A 19,857-nucleotide genomic window follows, 5' to 3' on the forward strand; every position below is an offset into this window, starting at 1 on the left:
CTTTTAATTAGATACATTGTCTTTCTGACAAAAGCTATTTATTAAAAGTGAAATTTATAAATCCTTTGGGTTAGTGTACAGTATACATGAGACAGATTCCTCATTTATGATTCTCCTGGTATTTGAATTGCTATCCCAGCACTGGAATCTTAAGTCATAAGTGTAGCAGAGAATTTGCCTGTTTCTGCTCAAATGCCTGAGGTGTACAAGGTGGAGATTTCCTTGTCTAATGCTTTGGTGTCTGAGTGATGATACATGATGGAGAAAGATGCCCTTAGCTACTGTGTATGGCTGAGAGCTCTCTCTGCCTCCACTCTAGTGCTCTGAACAACATTAAAGTAGACCCTAAATTGCTTTATTGTCTAAGGTTTTAAACATGCCATGGAGATCCCAGTTGTTCTCTTTAGTTGGAAAAAAAGGATAATATACTTGATATTCCAAGGCTACCAATAAATCAAGAAGTTAAAGCATGAATTGGAAAAAATAATGGCTCAAAATGCCAACCAAAATCAAGGTCCTGATGTTTTCCACTTGAGCTTTAAAGGAAGTACATATGGTTTATCCATAATCTTCCAAAGTGCTCACAGTTCAGAAATTGTTCCATAAAAGTGGAAATCTGAGATGTACTCCAGCATTTAAGGAAAATGAGGTAAGAAAATTGTACATGATAGTCTAATATTTGTAGTGTGAAAGTTGTTCGAATCCATCAAGGCAAAAAAAAAAAACACCTGGGGAAATTTGAACTGATTAGGGTGCAGGTTTATAAAGGGTTGCTCGTATTCACTAAAATTAAAATTTTTGAGGAACTAAATAACTAAAATAGTTGAATGTGTGGATAAATTTATAAAAACATCCAAAAAAAATTAAATAAGATTTTGCTTAAGATTATTAACTAAAAATAAATCTAATGGTATTGAATGCAAATGATTGGCCTGGGTAGGTGGTAAAATGCTTAAGTTGAAGGAGAATGGGTATGTATTTGAATTTGAGGGGATTGGCGATGGTAGTCTACAAGGAGTCAACATCCATGAATGCCAATGATGAAGAGTTGTGGTGTAGAGTGAGTGATGTAGACAGGAACATAGAAGGACAAATGTACATTGAGTGAGCAGGCATACTGGCAGATGAATTTCAAACACAAATTTGTGGTCACAGATTTTATTCAAAGAAAGACTAGATCCAGTTAGTTTAAATGATTAAAATGCTGGGAACGATGGAAGACCAAAGAGATTTGTGTGCCTCACTTATCCCTGAAATGCAAAGCTGACAGAAGCAAAATAATTGTAAAGGCTGTTGCAACATCAAAGGGTGAGGATTTGAAGGTAAGTTTTAATAAAGCATTACGAGGCCTAGTTGGATACCTAGAGCCGTATGTACCATTGGAAGGAAGGGAGCACAGATTGATCATATGTTGACAATTCAAATGCAAGGATCAAATATATGCATTAAGCATGTATTCCCTGAAATATAGAATTGCTGAAGGGTGACCAATTGACTTTTTAAAGAATTTGGAAAGTATAGATAGGGTAAAACTTCAATATTAGGAAGGGTTAGGGTAAAGAATGTAACCATAATAGAAAAGAGGTAATTTAGGGAGTTAGGTTGCAAAGGGGATGGGAATTGTGATATAAAGAATGGGGATATCAACTCAATTTTTTTTAAAAATCCAGTGATTTTTGATGGCAAAGAATACTAAAGGACATTGTAAGTAGGGAGATGAGATGAGAATCATCCAAGAATCAGCATTTAAATAGTGGCCATAGGGTTGAATTTTTTTTAATTTTAAATTTTTAAAAAAATTTTATTTACAGCATGGTAACAGGCCCTTCCGGCCCAACGAGTCCACACCGCCCATTTTAAAACCCAAATTAACATACCCGTACGTCTTTGGAATGTGGGAGGAAACCGGAGCACCCGGAGGAAACCACATAGATACAGGAGAACGTACAAACTCCTTACAGACAGCGATGGGAATCGAAACCCCAATCGCTGGCACTGTAATAGCGTCACGCTAACCGCTACGCTACCGTGCCGCCGTACCGGGAATGAATGTTCCTATATTCCCATTTCTTAAAGGAAATTGTTATGATGCTGTTACATGAAATATTCTAAGGGAGAATTCCTCATTGCTCAATGCTTTAGTTAATAGTAGTGTATGTGAGAAGAAAATTGCATTGTCTTCCATGTCGGATATGGTACATTAGCTTGAGTAGTGGAAATCTGTCCCATCTACAGTACCATAGATTCTGGAACATTGATACGGTAGAGTCTGTCAAGTCCAATACCTAGATCTATAACGCACCTCCAGATGTCATCCAACCAGGCTTTTGTTAAGTTGTATCAAAACTTGCACCCCTTTTTTAATTTCCATATCAGCTTTTCAGCCAACTTCTTTGCTCCTATGTTAGCTGACAATGCTAACTGTTCACTATCCTATGGTTTTCCTGTTTTAAGGAAAACAAAGCTTGATCCTCCATCTGTACAAAAGTCCTGCACTACTTCGGTCTCCCTATTCTCATGTCTTTCCAGCCACGCCAATGTTCATTGTGATAAAACTTACGAGAGTATTCTTCCTTATCATTCTCAACCTGTCATTCATCTTTGGAGCAGCTGACCACAGCATCGTTCTCCAATGCTTCTGTTCAGCCACTCGCCTAATTCCAATTTTATAAGATTGGAGCCAGAGAATCACCTGCATTGTCTTTTTCCTACTCCATATTGTTATCTGTCTGTATTGCACTTGGCAATTTCAACCTAAACCACACTGTTGCATTCTCTTGTGTGCTAATATCACCCAGAAATATCTTCCCATTACCTCCCTTGACCCCCCCGATTCTCTCTCAATTGTCAGGTTACTTATCCAACTTCCAGGACTAGATGAATAGAAATTTTCCCAACTAAACATTGGAAGGCCAAAGCCCTTCATCCCCGCCACAAAGTTGTTTTTTTCCCCAAGCCATTGACTTCATCCTTCTCCCTGACGGCTGAAGCAGACTCTCTTTGCAGACGTGATAACTCATTTGACCAAGTTGAGCTACTTGCCACGTATCCTCCTCATTTCTAAGACCACCTATTACCAGTTCAACAATGTTGTTTAACTCTGCCTCAGCTCATTTGCTGCTGAAACCTTCATCCCCACGTCATTTGATGACCATTGCGGTGAACCTAAACGCTGCTAGAGTGTCAAAATGTTGCATTAATCATCATGGCTTACTTGTCAGAAAAAAACAGGTTGTTAACAGAAGATATTAATCAGTCCAGTCTTTGTTTCTGGATGTGCATTGTTTAAAAAAAAATCTTTCCTCCTTTATTTGTATGCTTAAGTTGTTTATTTAATAACAAGTTATTATATTTAACAAAGGTGGAATATGCAAATGCCATAAACTTTCAACCCTTGCGTGGAATTTTTAAGAAATCTTGTTCATTTCAGGTTAAGTCAAAAAACCTCTGGACTCTTACTCCTGACACAAATCAGAGTTACATTTCAGGAAATTGCAAAGGAATTATAATTATTTGATGCACTTATTTTAAAAGAAGTCTTTAATATTATCCATCCATGGCTCAGTTTGCTAGCACTTTTGTTTCTTGAGTAAAAAGGTTGTGATCCCAAGTTCAAGTATCCTTCCATAGAAAATGGTGGAAACAATCAGATTCATTAGAATGATTACAGGAATGAGAGGGTTAACATATGAGGAATGTTTGATGGGTTCTTGGGCTGTACTCCTTGGGGTTCAGAAGAATGGGGGGGGGAAAAGGACCTCAGATTTCAAATGTTAAAAGGCCTGGACAGAGTAGATGTGGCAAAGTTGTTTCCCATGGTAGGGGATTCTAGGACAAGAGGGGCACGAATTCAGGATTGAAGGGCGCCCATTCAAGAACAGAGATGCGGAGAAATTTCTTTAGCCAGAGAGTGGTGAATCTGTGGAATTGTTGCCAACAGACAGCTGTGGAGGCAAAGTCATTTGGTGTATTTAAGGCAGAGATTGATAGGTATCTGAGTAGCCAGGGCATCAAAGTTTATGGTGAGAAGGCAGGGGAGTGGAGCTAAATGGGAGAATGGATCAGCTCATGATAGAATGGCAGAGCAGACTCGATGGGCAGAATGGCTGACTTCTGCTCCTTTGTCTTATGGTCTTATGGCCAGGCAGCATCTGTGGAAAGAGGAACTAAGATGACATTTAAGATCAAACTCTTCGTCAGATACTCTTTTTCTTACTACATTACTGCCTGACTGGCTAAGTGTTTTCCAGCATTTCATGATTTTTGTTTCAGATTTTCAGCACCTGCAGATTTTTTTTGGTTTTCCATTGCAGAGACTTAGTTACAAAATTTAAGCTGACAGTCCAGTGCAGTGCTGAGGGAGTGAAACATCCACAAAGGTAAGGTCATTGAGATGATTCATTTTAAACCAGGCCCACATCAATTCTTTCATTTGGGCATAAAAGAGCCCATGGTAATATTTCAAAGAGGGGCAGGGCATTTACCGCAGTGTCTTATATTAATCTCTTAATATAACTAAAAATGGGTTATCGTGTTGTCATTTTTGGGAGCTGGCAGTATTTCAGATTGGCTGTCACATTTCCTATATTCCAACACTGGCTAACACTTCAGAAAAAGTATTTGGCTCTAAAAGCATTTTGGGAAGTCATGGAAGGTCTTTTTTTCATTCCTTAAAGAGGAATGGTTGAAGTTGTGGGGAATCTGGGTTATAATGGACTGCCACAGTTCAAAAGCTGATTCCATAATCCCACTCCTGTTCCAAGAACCTCTCTCACTAGTGTTGATGAGGTTGCCCTCGACTAGTGCCTGATATCATAAGGCAGTGCAGCATTGAATGCATGTTACACTTAGAGATGCTGTCTTTCAGAATGAGGAGTTAAACCAAGGCTGTTCAAGTGCTTGTAAAGTAGCCCATGGTACTTTTCAGAGAAAAAGAGAGTTCCCCTTGTGTCTTGGCCAATATTTATCCCTCAACCATCAACTCCAGAAAACACAAGAATGTACTTGAGCTTCAAGTCACCTGTCACTTTAAGTATTGTCTCACTTTCAATCTAGTCTCACTCTCCATCTGCACCCTCTGTCCTAAGCCTCTTGTGTTGTTTCAACAAAGCTCAGTGTAAGCTTGAGGAGTGATACCTCCTCTTCAATCACGTTGTGGGCCTTGCAGACTCAACAAAGAGCTTAAAAAATGACGTATGTTCATCATTTCTAGCACTTTTATATCTGATATTTAGCAATGACTCCACATTTCTCTGAAAATGTTATTGTACTGCAGTTACATCACCTTTAGGCAGCCTTCTGTTTCTAAGAACCACCTTTATTTTTAATAAAATGCTTACTTTATACCTAAACTAATTTCAGTTCTGAGGAAAAATTGTCAACCCGAATTATTAACTATTCTCCCCACAGACAGTTCTTGACCAACTGAGTGCTTCTGTCATTTTCTGTTTTGTTTTGCTTTGTGCCACCAGAAAGCAGCTGATCTGGTCATTAACTCATTGCTGTCTGTGGAAGCTTGCTGTGTAACAGATTGATTGCTACACTATCTTACCGTAGTAACTTTAGGGAAGTTCTTGCAGCAGCAGACTTGGTAAGTTGCTGTTGATTTCAATGCTGGATTTGCCTAGAATAGGTGCAGACTCTGTATTTCAGATTCAATTGGTGCACAATGGATTCTGAGTCTAAACAAAAGAACTTCTTTGGTCAAGTATGGATAATTTTGTTGTTAATTATTTGCTTCTGTATACATTACCCAGTGCTTCCTCCAGGTGGCAGTGTATGCTTGATTTTGGCTGCTTCCTGACCAGAGTTTTTTTCCCCCCCTTTGGTAGTTGCAATTGAGGTTCTTGCTCATGAGCTTGGGTTTGTGTAACAGCAGCAAACCTTGACAATCTTAAGATGATGTGCCTTTCTCTGACTTTGTAGTCCATCATCCCACAGTGCAGTTTGGTAACAAGGTCCAGTGGTTGTGAGGCTGTGATCATTCTGGTCTGCGAAGAATAATAAAGTCATAGAACACAGAAACAGGGCCCTTTGACCCACCATGTCCATGCTGACCATCAATTGCCCATCTACACTACTTCTATTTACCAGCACATGCCCATAGCCTTCAATGCCTTGGCAATTCAAGTTCTCATCCAGATATTTGTTAAATGTTATGAGAGTACCTGCTTCCACTACCTACTCAAGAGCTGAAACGTAAAACAGTTCATAGCTCATATCAGTATTCAATTAGTCTCATCCACTAAAATGTGCTGCTTTTAATGCCATCCTTTGCTTCCTGCCATTTACAACATTTACCCCTGTCATTAACCCAACCCTTCCCCCCCCCCATTTCCTCCCATTCCCACACCACCACACACAAGATGAGCATTCAATTCTACCCTTCTGTCCTAACACTGAACCAGTATTTCCTACCCGTGGGACACACAAATAATCCCTCTGTTCCCCCAGTGGAAGGAATCACTCTTTGAAACACCTAACCACCGACCCCAAGTTCCCCTCCTCACCTGGATCCACCTCTCGCTTGCCAGCTCTTACCCCATCCTTCCCCTCACCTCTTTATACCGGCTACCTCCCCTCTTCTCTTTAATCTAAATGAAGAGTCTCGACCCTAAACGTCGACTGTCCATTTCCCTCCACAGATGCTGCCTGACCTGCTGAGTGTTTCCAGCATTTTCTGTATTTATCTCAGAATTCCAGCAGCTGCAGCTTTTGAATTTCCTAATTAACTAAAGGCTCTCTTGGCAGATCATCCTGGTTATTTGTTGTTTGTTTTCTCTATGAAATAGGGTGACAGTGTAAAATTTGCCCCCCCCCCCGCTGCAATATTTCATCATTTTGCTGTTATCAGCAACGCCGCCTGCCCCTACCCTCCACAGAACAAGATTTCAGGGCCCCCCTGTTCTTGACAATCCTCTTCCCCTGCATAGAACAAGGTTTCCAATCCCTCCCCTTGCTGGCTGCTAATCATTTTCCCTGACCATCCTGGCTGGGGTTCACTCCAACACTTTACTTCTACCCTCAAGTTCTGCTTTACTAACCCCCAGTTGCATTTCTCATCCACATGAATCCTCTGTGGAGGTATTTTCTCTTCCCAATCCCATATCAATCCATATTATAATTCTTTAGTGTTCCCTCCCTCCTCCTATCCTCCATCAGCTCCTCCTGCTTGCTCTTCTTGTAGTTATACTGCACAGAAAACAGGCCCTTAGGGCCACCATGTCCTTGCTGACCATCACCTATACTAATCCCATTTTCCAGCGGTTGGTCCATTGCTTTCAAAGCATTGGTGCTGCTTTAGGTTCTTCTGAAATGTTATGAGAGTACCTGCTTCCATTATTCATTCTGGAAGGAAAGCTTTTATAAGACCAGTGCATGAGAAGATTTTTTTTCTCCTTTCAGGTTGTTGGATAATATTGTGTCCAACCACCAGCAAATGCCTGCCTGCCTGCCTCTTGAAGGTTCATGATTATTTGCATTGGTCAATTTATGATGGCTGCTTTGTGTGTGAGCATAGAAACAGGGCAAAGCAATTCACCAGTCATATATTTACTAAGAAACAGGCTTTAGGTGAATGTTAGACTCAAGAGACTGCAGGTGCTGGAATCTGGGGCAAAAACAAACTGCTGGAAGATCTCAGTGGGTCAGGCAGCATCTGGAGGCAAAGGGATGGTTGACATTTTATGTTGAAACCCTGCATCAGGACTGAGAGTTTAAAGGAAAGATAGCCAGTATAAAGATGTGAGGGGGGGGGGGAATGAGACGGGGGCTGGTGGGTAACAGGTAGAATCAGGTGAGGTGGGAGATAATGAGCAGATGGAGACAGGTGGGGAGAGGGGAGGGGGAAGGTGATAGGTGGAACCAGATAAGGGAGGGATGATGGGCAGAAGGAACTAGATGGGGGAGTTTGCCACAGGCCATTCCAGTCGCATGTCATTTCAGCTCCCCTCCCCATTCCCACACCGACCTGTCCAAGGCCTTCTCCATTGCCACTATAAGGCCAAATGCAAACTAGAAGAATGGTAACTCGTATTCCATTTGGGTAGCCTACAGCCTAATGGCATGAAGACATGAACATTGAATTTTCCATTTTCAGACAACCCACACCCCTGGTGTTCCTTTCCCAGTCCTACTGATCGATCCATTCCCTTTGTTCATCTTTTTCCATGGCGCCCCCCCCCCCGCCCCACCCCGCCTGCCCCCCCATCTTTACTTGGATTCTTTACCCTCCCCAACCTGGTTCCGCCAATCAGCACCAGCACACCTAACCACCTGGGCTGCTTCTTCCTTGGCCTACCTCTTCTATCCCCTTCTCCATCAGTTCATCAGTTCCACCTGCTCAATTTTGTTTTCCCTTATGTGTTTCCACCTATCACCCACCAGCATTTTGTCTCAAAACTCCTGTTGGGTTCGACTGTTTTAAGTAGTTTTTTTTAAACAAGTATAGTGTTTAATACACCTCAAGTGGCTGTACGAGGAATGGCCACTTCTTAGCTTATTGGTTCGTCCATCAGGTGAACATGTGTTTTCTCATTGGTTGATTTTGCCACAGGTATCTAATAGGTTTCCTAATTGGACTATTGTTACCTAAGGAGTACCTCTTATCTCAGTATAAAAGGTGTTGTTTTTTTTTGTTAATCTCTATCTCTCTCTTCCCCCTGGCCCTAGCTCATTTTAGTTCCTTTGTCTCGGCTCATCTCCCAGCAGTAAAGCTAGTGCCATGTGCTCTGTAACTGTTTCTTTTGTTTAAACTTTTTCCAATAAAACTTTGTGAAGCACCAAGTTGTTTTCAACTCATTCTTGGACTTCCTGAAGAACCTGCGGATTTGAATATAACTGGATCCAAACACTCCCTTCTCCCCCCCCCCCCCCCCCCCCGCCTCTCCGAGCTGGCTCCATCTACCCATCGTCCCCCACCTCACCTGGTTCCACCTGTCACCTACCAGCCCCTGCCTCATTCCTTCTCACCTCTCTATGCTGGCTATCTTCACTCTCCATTCTCAGTCCTGATGCAGGGTCTCATCCTGAAATGTCAACCATCCTTTGCCATCACAGATGCTGCTTGACCTGCTGAGTTCCTCCAGCAGTTTGTTAGTGAATAAATTAATCTGATGACACAGTGTTAAAATAATTTGGATTCTGATCTGTAGTTTATATTTCAACCCACTTGTATTTATTTTAATGTATTTACTCCCAGTGATGACTCACTACTACTCGAGGGCAGAAGGCTGTTGGTGGAAATTCAAAACTGTGAGCAACAAAATCCAGGGCAATGCTCCCTTGCATTAATGAAGGAGTGCCAAAATGTTGGAGGTGCCATATTTTAAGGGAGATGTTAAACTGAGGATCTGTCTGCTCTTCTAGGTGGATGTAAGACATCCCACGGTACTAGAAAGAACAATAAAGTTCTGGCCTATGGTTAGCCCTCAGTCTGAAGAACAAAAACCAGATTAGTTTGTCGATATCACATTTCTGTTGTGGGTGTTTGCTGTGAGTAAATTGGCTGCTGTGTTTCTTATGTTACAACAGTGACCACAATTCAAAAAGTGCTGCATTATCCATAAGGAACATCCTGAGATCTCAAAGATCTCCAGAAATGCAAATTTTTTTCAATCAACATCACAAGGAGTTATTATTCACTATCTCAATGGTGTTTATGGGATCTTGGTGTGCACAAGTTGATTGCTGTGTTTCCCGCATTATAATAGTGCTAACACTTCAAAAGTATTGCCATTGGGACTTCCTGCGCTAATGAGAAAGTCCTTGTTAGAGATTGATTCACTATCCTGAGGAGTTGCTGTTGCTTCTGAGCCTCACAAGTCTACCTAGTCTTTGACTGAATATTTCGTCAACTTGAGATGAACTGCAATCATTCCCACACCTGAAGAAACACTGCCAAAATCTGGCAATAACCATATGGAGGAGCAAGTTTGAACAACTTGGACACGTGTTTGCTTAGATTAATGGCCCGTGGGAGGATAATTTTAGAAGACAAGTAGCAGCAGTCAATTTGTGATTGATCCTCAAGTGGCAAACCCAGCAGTACCCAAGGGCCAAGGAATGATGAAGGACCCAGTGAGGTTGGTTCTCTTGATGGAAGGTTATAAGACTGAGCTGCACCATGAGTAACAGGCTGTGCAATTGTCTAGTGTACATGGTTATGTGCGACAGTGTGTGTGGGTGCATGCCCATTATAACCTCTGTGAAAGGCCTCACTGTCGTTGCAGATTACAGTCACAATATGTGAAACAGACCCTTTAGTCCACTGAGTTCTTGTTGACCCTCAAACCTCCCCCACCCCACCCACCCCCAAATCATTTACACTATTTCCATTTTATTTTCCCCAAATTCCTATCAAATCCTCCCAGATTCTATCACATACTTTTCATGTATAAGGGACAATTTACAGTGGGAAATTAACCTACCAACCCGCACGTCTTTCAGATGTGGGAGGAAACCCACACAGACAACACCAGAGATTCAGGATTGAACCTGGGTTGTTGGAGCTGTGAGGCAGCAGCATTACCTGCTGTACCACTGCGCTGCCCCAAATCATCTATTTCAATAAGGTGAATCCAACAGGGATAAAGTGTTTCCCAATTCCATCAAACAAATTGTTCAGGGGGGAGAAGTTTTCCAGTTCATTAACCAGCCATCATATGTGCTACTTTTAAACAAATAAACTTCTTAAACATAATCAATACTCAAGTAGTTCCTGTGATCAAGTTTTGTATATTGGTGATGACATGGTTGTGTGAGAGTGCATGTGGGTCTGGTGATGGTGGGTTTGGCAGTGTGGATTGGTGGTGGTGTGTTTTTCATGTGAGGAGGTATATGTCTCTTTTCACTACTGTCTTGAGCAGTTTGAGGGGTCGTGCGTGAATAGTAGTTGTCCTTTTGTTACCTTGAAGGTTTGTGTGGTTCAGAACAATGATGTGTGTGGCAGTTAATGTGTGTATCATTTGTGATGCTATGTTTTGCAGTTGCCTGTGTGTTTGATGTGTGATGTGTTTCAGCAATGAAGTGTACGGCTAGGTGTGCGTGTGGTTCCCAGGGTGGTGTCTTTGGCAGTGTTTATGGTGCAGTGTTGGTGTCAAGTGTGTGTTTGATTGGTGATACTGTATTTACCTGTGTAACTAGATGTTTGGAATACAGCAATGGCATGTGTAGTTTGCAGTGTTGTCTATATGGGGTGAAGTTGGGGTTTGGAGAGATTCTTCAATAGTGTGAATGTGTCGGTGTATACTGATGGTGTGCTTTGTAGTGCAAGGTTCCCAGGATGGTGTCTTTGACAGCTAGAAGATCAGCACTGAGGATGGATTGACTTGGCAAATGACATTGGGCAATGTCTTGGAAAGATCCAGTAGAATCAAAGTTTTGACACAATGGTTTCACACTCAATGGGAGGATTGTCCCAATTAAAAGGTCTTGAGGTCAGCCCTGAGTAGATAGCATAGTTACCTTTGTGAAAGAAAGAGAGAGGTCACCTCTGACATGGTCAAAATGAAGTTCTCAGTTTTGGCTTAGTAGAAACACACAGGCCTGTGTCAGAAGGTAATGAGTTCAGGCTGCACTACATCAGCTGCAGAATTCCTTGGAACATTGTGAAAGGTGCTGGTAAATGTACATTCTTGGTGAGCCTCACAGAGCACATACTGCAGTTGCTGCTGTGGAAGGCCAAAGAGACTAATGGATCCAGGAACATAGATCATTAAGACGGCATGGATGGGCACAGAACATAATCAGAAAGGCTAATGGGATGCTGCCTTTATATAGAGAGAGCTGAAGGATGTGGAGGTAAAAGCTATAGTGTTGTATCGAAGGAGTGCTAAACTATCAGAGGTCTTGTATTTTAGATGAGGTATTACATTGTAGTTTCGTCTGCTTTCTCAGGTGAGTGTGAAGAATCTCCGGCACAATTTTCAGGTCAATATTTATCCCTCGACGATGCCTTAATTTGGTAACCTGGTGCTATATCACATTGCTGTCTGTGGGACTTTGCTGTGTGCTTTTTGCTGTCCATTACAACAATAACCACACTGCCAAATATTGCTTCATTGGCTGTAAAGCATAATCGAGATGTCCTAAATATGTGAAAATTGCAATATAAATGCAAGTTAAGACAGAAATGCTGGAAAGGTCAGTGACCTTTCATCAACCTGAAACATTAACTCTTTCTCTCTCCACAGATACTGCCTGACCTGCTGAGTATTTCCTGTTTTATTTCAGATGTCCAGCAGGTTTTTCCTTTTCAATTTTATGTAAGTGTTTGTTCTTTTTACTAGTAAAATTTATTCTCCATTTTCTTCCTCCTTATCTCCTACAGGATCTTGTTTTTTGACTTCAATCGCAGACATCTTTGAAGATGAGGAAGTTTCAGTTGTATGTTTTTTTTATGTTGTCAAGCTGCTTATCTTCCCTCGGTACACAAGTGTAGTCTTTCCTGCAATGCAGCTGAGCCTGCTGTACTTGTATGAGCCAGATGGGAAACAAGTGAGTGGTGTCTTGCGATAACATATGGTGAGGAAAAGGAAGCAGCTGAGGCTCTTACTATGATTGTTAAACTATTCTAATTATGTCTGCAGGCTCTGAATGGATCACACTTCCCTTCATCCCCCTTCCTTGTCACGGAGCCCCCATCAGTAGTTCTATCTTAATAATTTGTTTTGTTTGGGCCAATTCAGCTCCCATCTTCATCCCTCAGGATGATTGATTCCATGAGGCATTTCTTCGGGGTTTTCTTTTGTTCCCCGCTCTTCTCTTTGTTACACACTCTTCAGACACAATTACTGTGAATGGGAGGAACCGAGCCTTGGCCCTCGCTTTGTGTTTGACTGAGGCAGCCATTCGCCTTGACATAAATCAGGGCTGGACTACGGAACAGGAGTTTGGGAGGGGTGAGGGAAAGGAAGCATCTGGCTCTCAATCAGCGCCAAATTGAGAAAAGCAAACCATGCATGAACTAAGGAAAGAATAGGTGATTGTTCTGGGATAGATGGATATTTGAAAGCTAGTGCAGCCTTAAGCAAGGACCCTTAACAAAACTGCTCCCCTGAAGATAAGTATCAGTAAACTCACTTCTGTGGTGGAAACAAGTTCTCCTTCAATTTACAGGTCCCTTTCTCACCACAAACACCAGTCATTTAACTCTTGCCGGTTCCCATTGTTCTGTGCTATTGCTTAGGGTTTCTTGCTAAGTCTGCAGACCACTAATTGGAGCTGTTTCCAGTTTCATGCTTCTGATTAGCAAAGTATAAAGCAATCTAACCTGGAGGGTTTTAACTAGGCAGAAATTGTTTCCATTGGCAGGACAGTCAGTTGCTTAAAGGCCAGAGATTTAAGATAATTGGCAAAAGAGCCAAAGGGGAGATGGGAACATTTTTTGTATGAACTAGTTATTATGACCAGGAATGCACTGTCTGAAGGATAGTGGAAGTGAATTCCATATCTGCTGAACTGAATTGTACAGGGAACTTAAAAGGGAGAATGTGATGGCTAAGGAGAAAAAACTGGGAGATTGAAGCTAATTGGGTAGCACTTCAAAAAAATGGGCAGCACAAGGTTGATGGGACAAATGTTTGGCTTCTGGTTTATATAAGGACAGTAGCAGTCAGTAGGGGAATTGGGGTAATGGTGTGTAAGTGGGACATTTAGTTAGAAAAAAAACTTTTAACATTAGAAAACCTTAACTGTTGACAAAGGACCGTCCCTGATGGCATAGTACAAGTTACCATAAATAAACAAGGGCTTGTAATTAGGGAGTTTAATTCTCAGCTTTATGTAGCCGTAGTCTCTGTGGTCTACTGTCTCCTGAGTGTTCATCTAAATACTGCTTAAATGCTTCACCATCCAACCTAAAGAGCTGGACTTAGAACTTAACAGGTCAATAAAGATGGAGTGACAATGCTGTGCTGTTCACTGCAGCCACCATAGCATTCAATCTAGTTTTCTCTGATGGTGAAGAAAGTTTACACCAACCTCACCTCTTGCCCTTGGACATTGTGTAGGACACATGTCTTTTGGTACTCATTGATTATCCTGATAATTGAGGTGACATCTTGGATCCTCCCTCACCTCCACTATTAACTACATGCATCTCCACTAAGTGTTGGTTTGATTAACCTGGTTAGTTCTCTTTCCTCTGAATCAGAACATTGAGTTCCCATCTAGTTCTGAGACATGAGCTCACATAATCCAGGCTGACATTCTGGTGCAGTATATAGAAAATAGAACATAGAACAGTACAGCACAGGACGGGCCTTCGGCCCTTGATGTCTGTCCCTGCACATATATCCATATCCCTCCATTCCCTGCAGGGTTCTGCACTGCCAGAACTGCAGTCCTTTCAATGAAGCCTTAAGCAGTCTGTGCTGATGTGGAAGCTGAAGATCTCAGTACAAAAATCCTGATAATATTTCTGGAGTGAATTGACATTTTCAATCCTGAGGACAATAGGTTTTGTTAGGTACTGGTATCAGAGGATATAGAGCAATGGTGGGTAAATAGGGTTGAGTTTTTAAAAATATGTATGATCTCATCTAAATACTTAAATGTTGTGATAGTACCTGGCTCCACCACCCCCCTCAGGTACTGTGTAACAGATTTCAACCACCCTCTGGGTAGGAACAAAATAATCTTTCCCTCCCTCTGGGTGGGGAAAATAATAAATCTCCTACCCTTATCTTAAACTTTCACCCTCTAGTTATAGACACCGCTGCTAAGAGCAAAGGTTCTTCGTTACCTGTCCTATTGATGCCCCTCAAATTTCATATCCTTCATTTGTTTCCCCCTTCAACCTGCTCATCCTCCAAAGAAAAGAACCCACCACCCCCAGTCTCTCCTCATACCTGACACATTCAGTCCCAGATAACATCCTGGTGATCTCTTCTTCACCCTCACCAGTGAAATCATGTCTTTCCTCTAACGTGGTGACCAGAACTGCACACAGTATTCCCACTGTAGTCCAACCAAGTTGTACTGTAACTTCCCCGCTTATATTCTTTGCCCCAGCTAATGAAAGCTTGTCTGGCCAAAATTACCACTGCTACTTGTCATGAGCAGTCAGTTACATCACCGCATATTGAAAGTCTTGCTTGGATCTGACAGCACTCCAGCTTTAGCTTGTAGTTTACAACATCATGCACACTCTTTAATTAGGCTGCCTTCCAGGATGGCTACTGATAGTTATGCTTTGTGATCCTTTAATCATGGTTCATTTTGTGATTTGTGATGTCTTCTCTACTTCAAGGTGGGGAAGAATTTAAAAAGGCATAAAATTGTCACATTCTCCACAATCTTACGATAACCCAAATTGCTTGACATCCAGTGAAGTAATTTTCAAAGACCAAACTGATGGAGGAACTTGGTGGGCCAGGCAGCATCTGTAGAGGCAGAGGGATGGTCACTGTTTTGGTTTGATGTAGGGTTTGATCCAAAACGTCCACCATCCAGAGCATAGCATCTGCAGCCTCTTGTGTCTCAAGTATTTTTCAAATGTAGTTACTGTTGTAATGTTGGAAATGCAACAACCAGTTTATACGTGGCAAGATACCACAGATAATAATGTGATAACGATCAGACAATGTGGTTTAACTATGTGGATTAAATATTGGCAGGACAACATAATTCCCTTCCTCTTTGTTGAAACAGTGCCATTGGATCATTTACTCCAACTGACGGGGCAGACAAAGCCTTGGTTTACTGTCTCATCCAAAAGATATAAACAACAGTATCACACTCCCTCTGTTGTACCAGTGCCAGCTTGGGTTACATCCTCAGGTCTCTGGAGTGGAGCTTGTCCCATGCTGAGATGGAGATGGTTGAGAGCTTTAAGTTCCTAAGTGTAAATATCACCAACAATTTATCCAGCTACAAGGACACTATGGCCAAGAAAGCACACCGGCTTCTCGACTCCCCCAGAATGACTCTTACCAATTTTTACATATGCAGGATAGAAAGTGTCCTATCCGGACACATCATAGATTGGTATGGCAACTGCCTTGCCCAAGACCACAAGGAACTGCAGAGAGTTGTGAACTCAGCCCAGTCCATCACAGAAACGAGCCTCCCCTCCATTGACTCTGGGGAAAGCAGCCAACATAATCGAGGACCTCTCCCACCTCAGTCATTCTCTCTTCTCCCCCTTCCCATCGGGGAGAAGCTACAGATGCTTGAGAACACACACCACCAGGCTCAAGGACAGCTTCTATTCTGCTGTTATAAGACTCTTGCATGGACCTCTTATACGATAAATATGAACTTTTAATCTTTCAATCTACCTCATCATGGCCCTTGCACTTTATTTGTCTACCTGCACTGCACTTTCTCTGCAACTGTAACACTATATTCTGCATTCTGTTTGTTTTTTCCTTTTGTACTTCTTAGATGTGCTTATGTATAGAATGATCTGTCTGGATGGCATACAAACAAAGGCTTTTCACTATCTCAGTACATGTGACAATAATAAACCAATTACCTGATCCAGAGGCAGGGTAACTACCAACTGACCCATCACTGACATTTGAGATTCTTGTAAAAGTAGCTCATGGCTGAGGTTATAATTGAAAGAGACAGGCCCTGAAATTGCTGCAAGAGACCTCAATGGTTCCTTCAAAGTATGAGGTGTACTGTAGACACAGAGTGGCTTTCTGATCCTTGTTAAGAGTTTCCATTTACCTTATTGCAATGTACAAGTAGCTCTTAGCTCATTGACACAGGGCGTAGTTCAAGTTTCAAGTCTCCATGGATTATTTTCACTGATCTAGAAAATGAAAAACTCTGAAAGTATTGAAGTGATAGTCCATCTCTTAAGAGGTTAAAAAACTTCAGTGGAATCCTGCTTTTCATTGCAGTCAAGAGTTGGGAAGTTTGTTACATGAGCACATTCCGGTACTTTGCTGCTTCATTGTCCCAGGAGAATTATCAGGATGTAGCTTTTCCAGTTCCCTTAATACGTGTGGCCCTGTGCACATCCTTGAGCACTTTATCAAGGCTAGGTTGACAGGCATGCTAGATTCAAGCAGCAGTGATTAGGCTGGATTTTTGTTCAGTTATATAGGTGGGCATTTGTACTGAAATGACTCACTTTCTACCGCTAGTGCATAATGACTAAAGCCCACGTGCAAACTGTTACATAATGTATTGTTTACAGCACAGACCTTAATGAATCCATCAAAGTATGAGGTGCATGCTAGAAACATCCTGTACGAGGTGGCCTTCTCATCCTCAATGCAGATAGCAGTTGCTTTTGCTTGTAAATGCTCTTTTGTTTATTATACTATCCCTTCCAGTAATCTTGTGAATTTACCTTAGAGGAAGTGGATTCTCATGGAATCATAGAGAGATACAGGACGGAAACAGGCCCTTCAGCCCACCAAGTTGGCATTAACCATTAAGCACCTACTTACACTACTCCTACACTAATCCCATTTTATTCTCGCCACACTCCTATCACCTACCTCAGATTCTACCATTCACCCACACAGTAGGGACAACTTACAGTAGTCAATTAACCAACCAACCCATATGTCTTTGGAATGTGGGAGGAAACAGAGCACCTGGAGGAAACCCACACAGTAGGAGGGAGAATGTGCAAACTCCATGCAGGCAGCACACAAGGTCAGGATTGAACCCAGGTCTCTGCACTGAGGCAGAGCCCACTACTGCACCACTGTGCCACCCCATGGATCATCTGAAATTCCAGATGTATATAACAGCACCATAGAGTCAAGCCCTTCTATTTTCCACAAGATATTACAGTCCCGAATGTACTGGCAGAAAGGGTGCTGCTCATGCTCGTAAGGAACTGGATATTTAGTTGGAAAGAAAAAATTCTATAGGACCGTGAAAAAACTGCAGGAAAGGAGTATAAACTGGACTTCTCTTTTAAAAGTCTGGAGCCTAAATGATAAGTCAACAAACCTCCTTCTGCGATGTATTTTCTTTCTTCTGACCCCCCCCCCCCCCCCCCTTTCCACAATGTGGTAAGAATTTTTCTTTTCATTCTTGGTGTGTGTGAAGTAATTGAGCCTCAGCTGTAATTGTTGAGAAGTCTCTCTCAGCATCACTTTCTTCTATTCAGGAGGTTTATGTTGACTAAATTAAAAGCTGAAAATAGTTGTGACTAGAAGGACCACCAGTGCTTAGTTTCACATGCAGCAAAGTTCACAGATTCACCAGCAGGTAGAGCGTTCCAGCACTCTGGGACAATGGTCCAGTGCCAGGTGATTTGGTCACTGAGCCACGCCATTTACTTGCACACAGGGCCCAGGGACCAATAGTGTAAGCAACTGTGCGTGAGTGCTGTAACAGGATGTAGTGTGTGCTGCCACACGGATTGAGTGAGCCATCACTGAAGGGCCCTCAGGAAATTGTGCTGGGAGATGGAGGTGCAGAGGCATTGGACGGCCATGGTGAGGGTTGGGAAAGTGGAAAGGGCTGAAGTGACAGAGGGCACTGGAATAATCACAAATCTCAATGTGAAGGAACCAAGTGAAAGCAGAAAAAGGGAGTTCAGATAGGATAAAGTTAGTTCTGTTGGCCATGAACAGGCTGAAGTGGTGCATGTCCCAGGGCTGCCCTGCTTGTGCCACTAAGAGGAGGTAAGGAAAGAGTGTGTGAGGCTGGTGACTATAAGGTTGGAGGTCACTATCACAAGATCTCCAGAGAAGATGAGATCAGTGGCAGACTGGGAAACAATCAATGATTTGACATTCAGCGTCCTGGTTCAGGGTGAATTGTTAGAGAATTGATCAGATTTACCATGATGCGCAACCTCTGACTAGACTGACAAATATGTGAGTCTAAGTACCCGAGTCGCTCAATGCGACTGAAAGCTAATGAAATGCAATCCTTTATTGCAAGGGAGCACAGGAAAGTGATGCTTCAGTTCCAGAGAGTGATTTGGAATACTGGTCTTCCTCAGGTTACGAATGCTCAATTTATGTACAGCCCGTACATACAACCAAGCATTGGGAGATTGGCGGGATAGACTTGCCAGCTGCTGTGGGGTTGTTCTTAACACTAGCTGGAATTTTGCTACATCGAATGCAAGAAGAATACATTCTAGTTAACATGTTGATGTCCATTTTATGAATCCTAGTGAGAGACACGCCATCCAGGCCAGCAGTTGTGTCCTTTTTTAAAAACATCAATAGTACTTAAAACTGCATCTGCAGTAAAATGTTTTAAAAGAATATAATTATTAGCCCGAAATAAACTTGGGCTAAATTTGTTAACGTCAGCTTTGTTATTAAGAATAGCAAAATGAGATGTAAAAATGCTTTTCCAGACTATCTGTTTCTATGGGACATCTTCTGCCACGGGAGAAGTTGGTTCATAGCTGCATTTCTGACTTGCAAACTGTCCAGGTTGCAAACAGTTGTCAGGAACAGAACCCTGTCGCAACCTAGGGAGGATCTGTATTGTATTCAGTTCTGTACATCACAACTCAGGAAGGGTATATTGATCTTGGGAGGGGCAATAAAGATTCCCAGACTGACACTGGCATTTAAAGGGTTAAATTATGAAGCGAGATGCCATAAACGTGCTAGTTATTCCCATGAGTTTATAAGGTCAAGGAGGAATATGATTGTGGTGCTCAAAGTATAAAAAGATTCAACAGGGGAAGTACAAAGGAATTATTTTCTCTATTGGGGAAATATCCAGAGCAAGATGTCAGAATCCTAAAATTAGAGCCAGGCCTTTTCAGAAAAGGGATACTGGAAATATGGAATTCTTCCCTAAAAGGCTGTGGATGATGAGAGGTAATTCGAGCTTTCAAGACGGAGATTTTTGTTAGGTTAGGGTATCGAGGTTTATATTAAAATAAAATGCCAGGAAGCGCAACTGAGGTAT

The sequence above is a fragment of the Pristis pectinata genome, chromosome 3, assembly GCF_009764475.1.
Source record: "Pristis pectinata isolate sPriPec2 chromosome 3, sPriPec2.1.pri, whole genome shotgun sequence".
Taxonomy (NCBI): Eukaryota; Metazoa; Chordata; class Chondrichthyes; order Rhinopristiformes; family Pristidae; genus Pristis; species Pristis pectinata.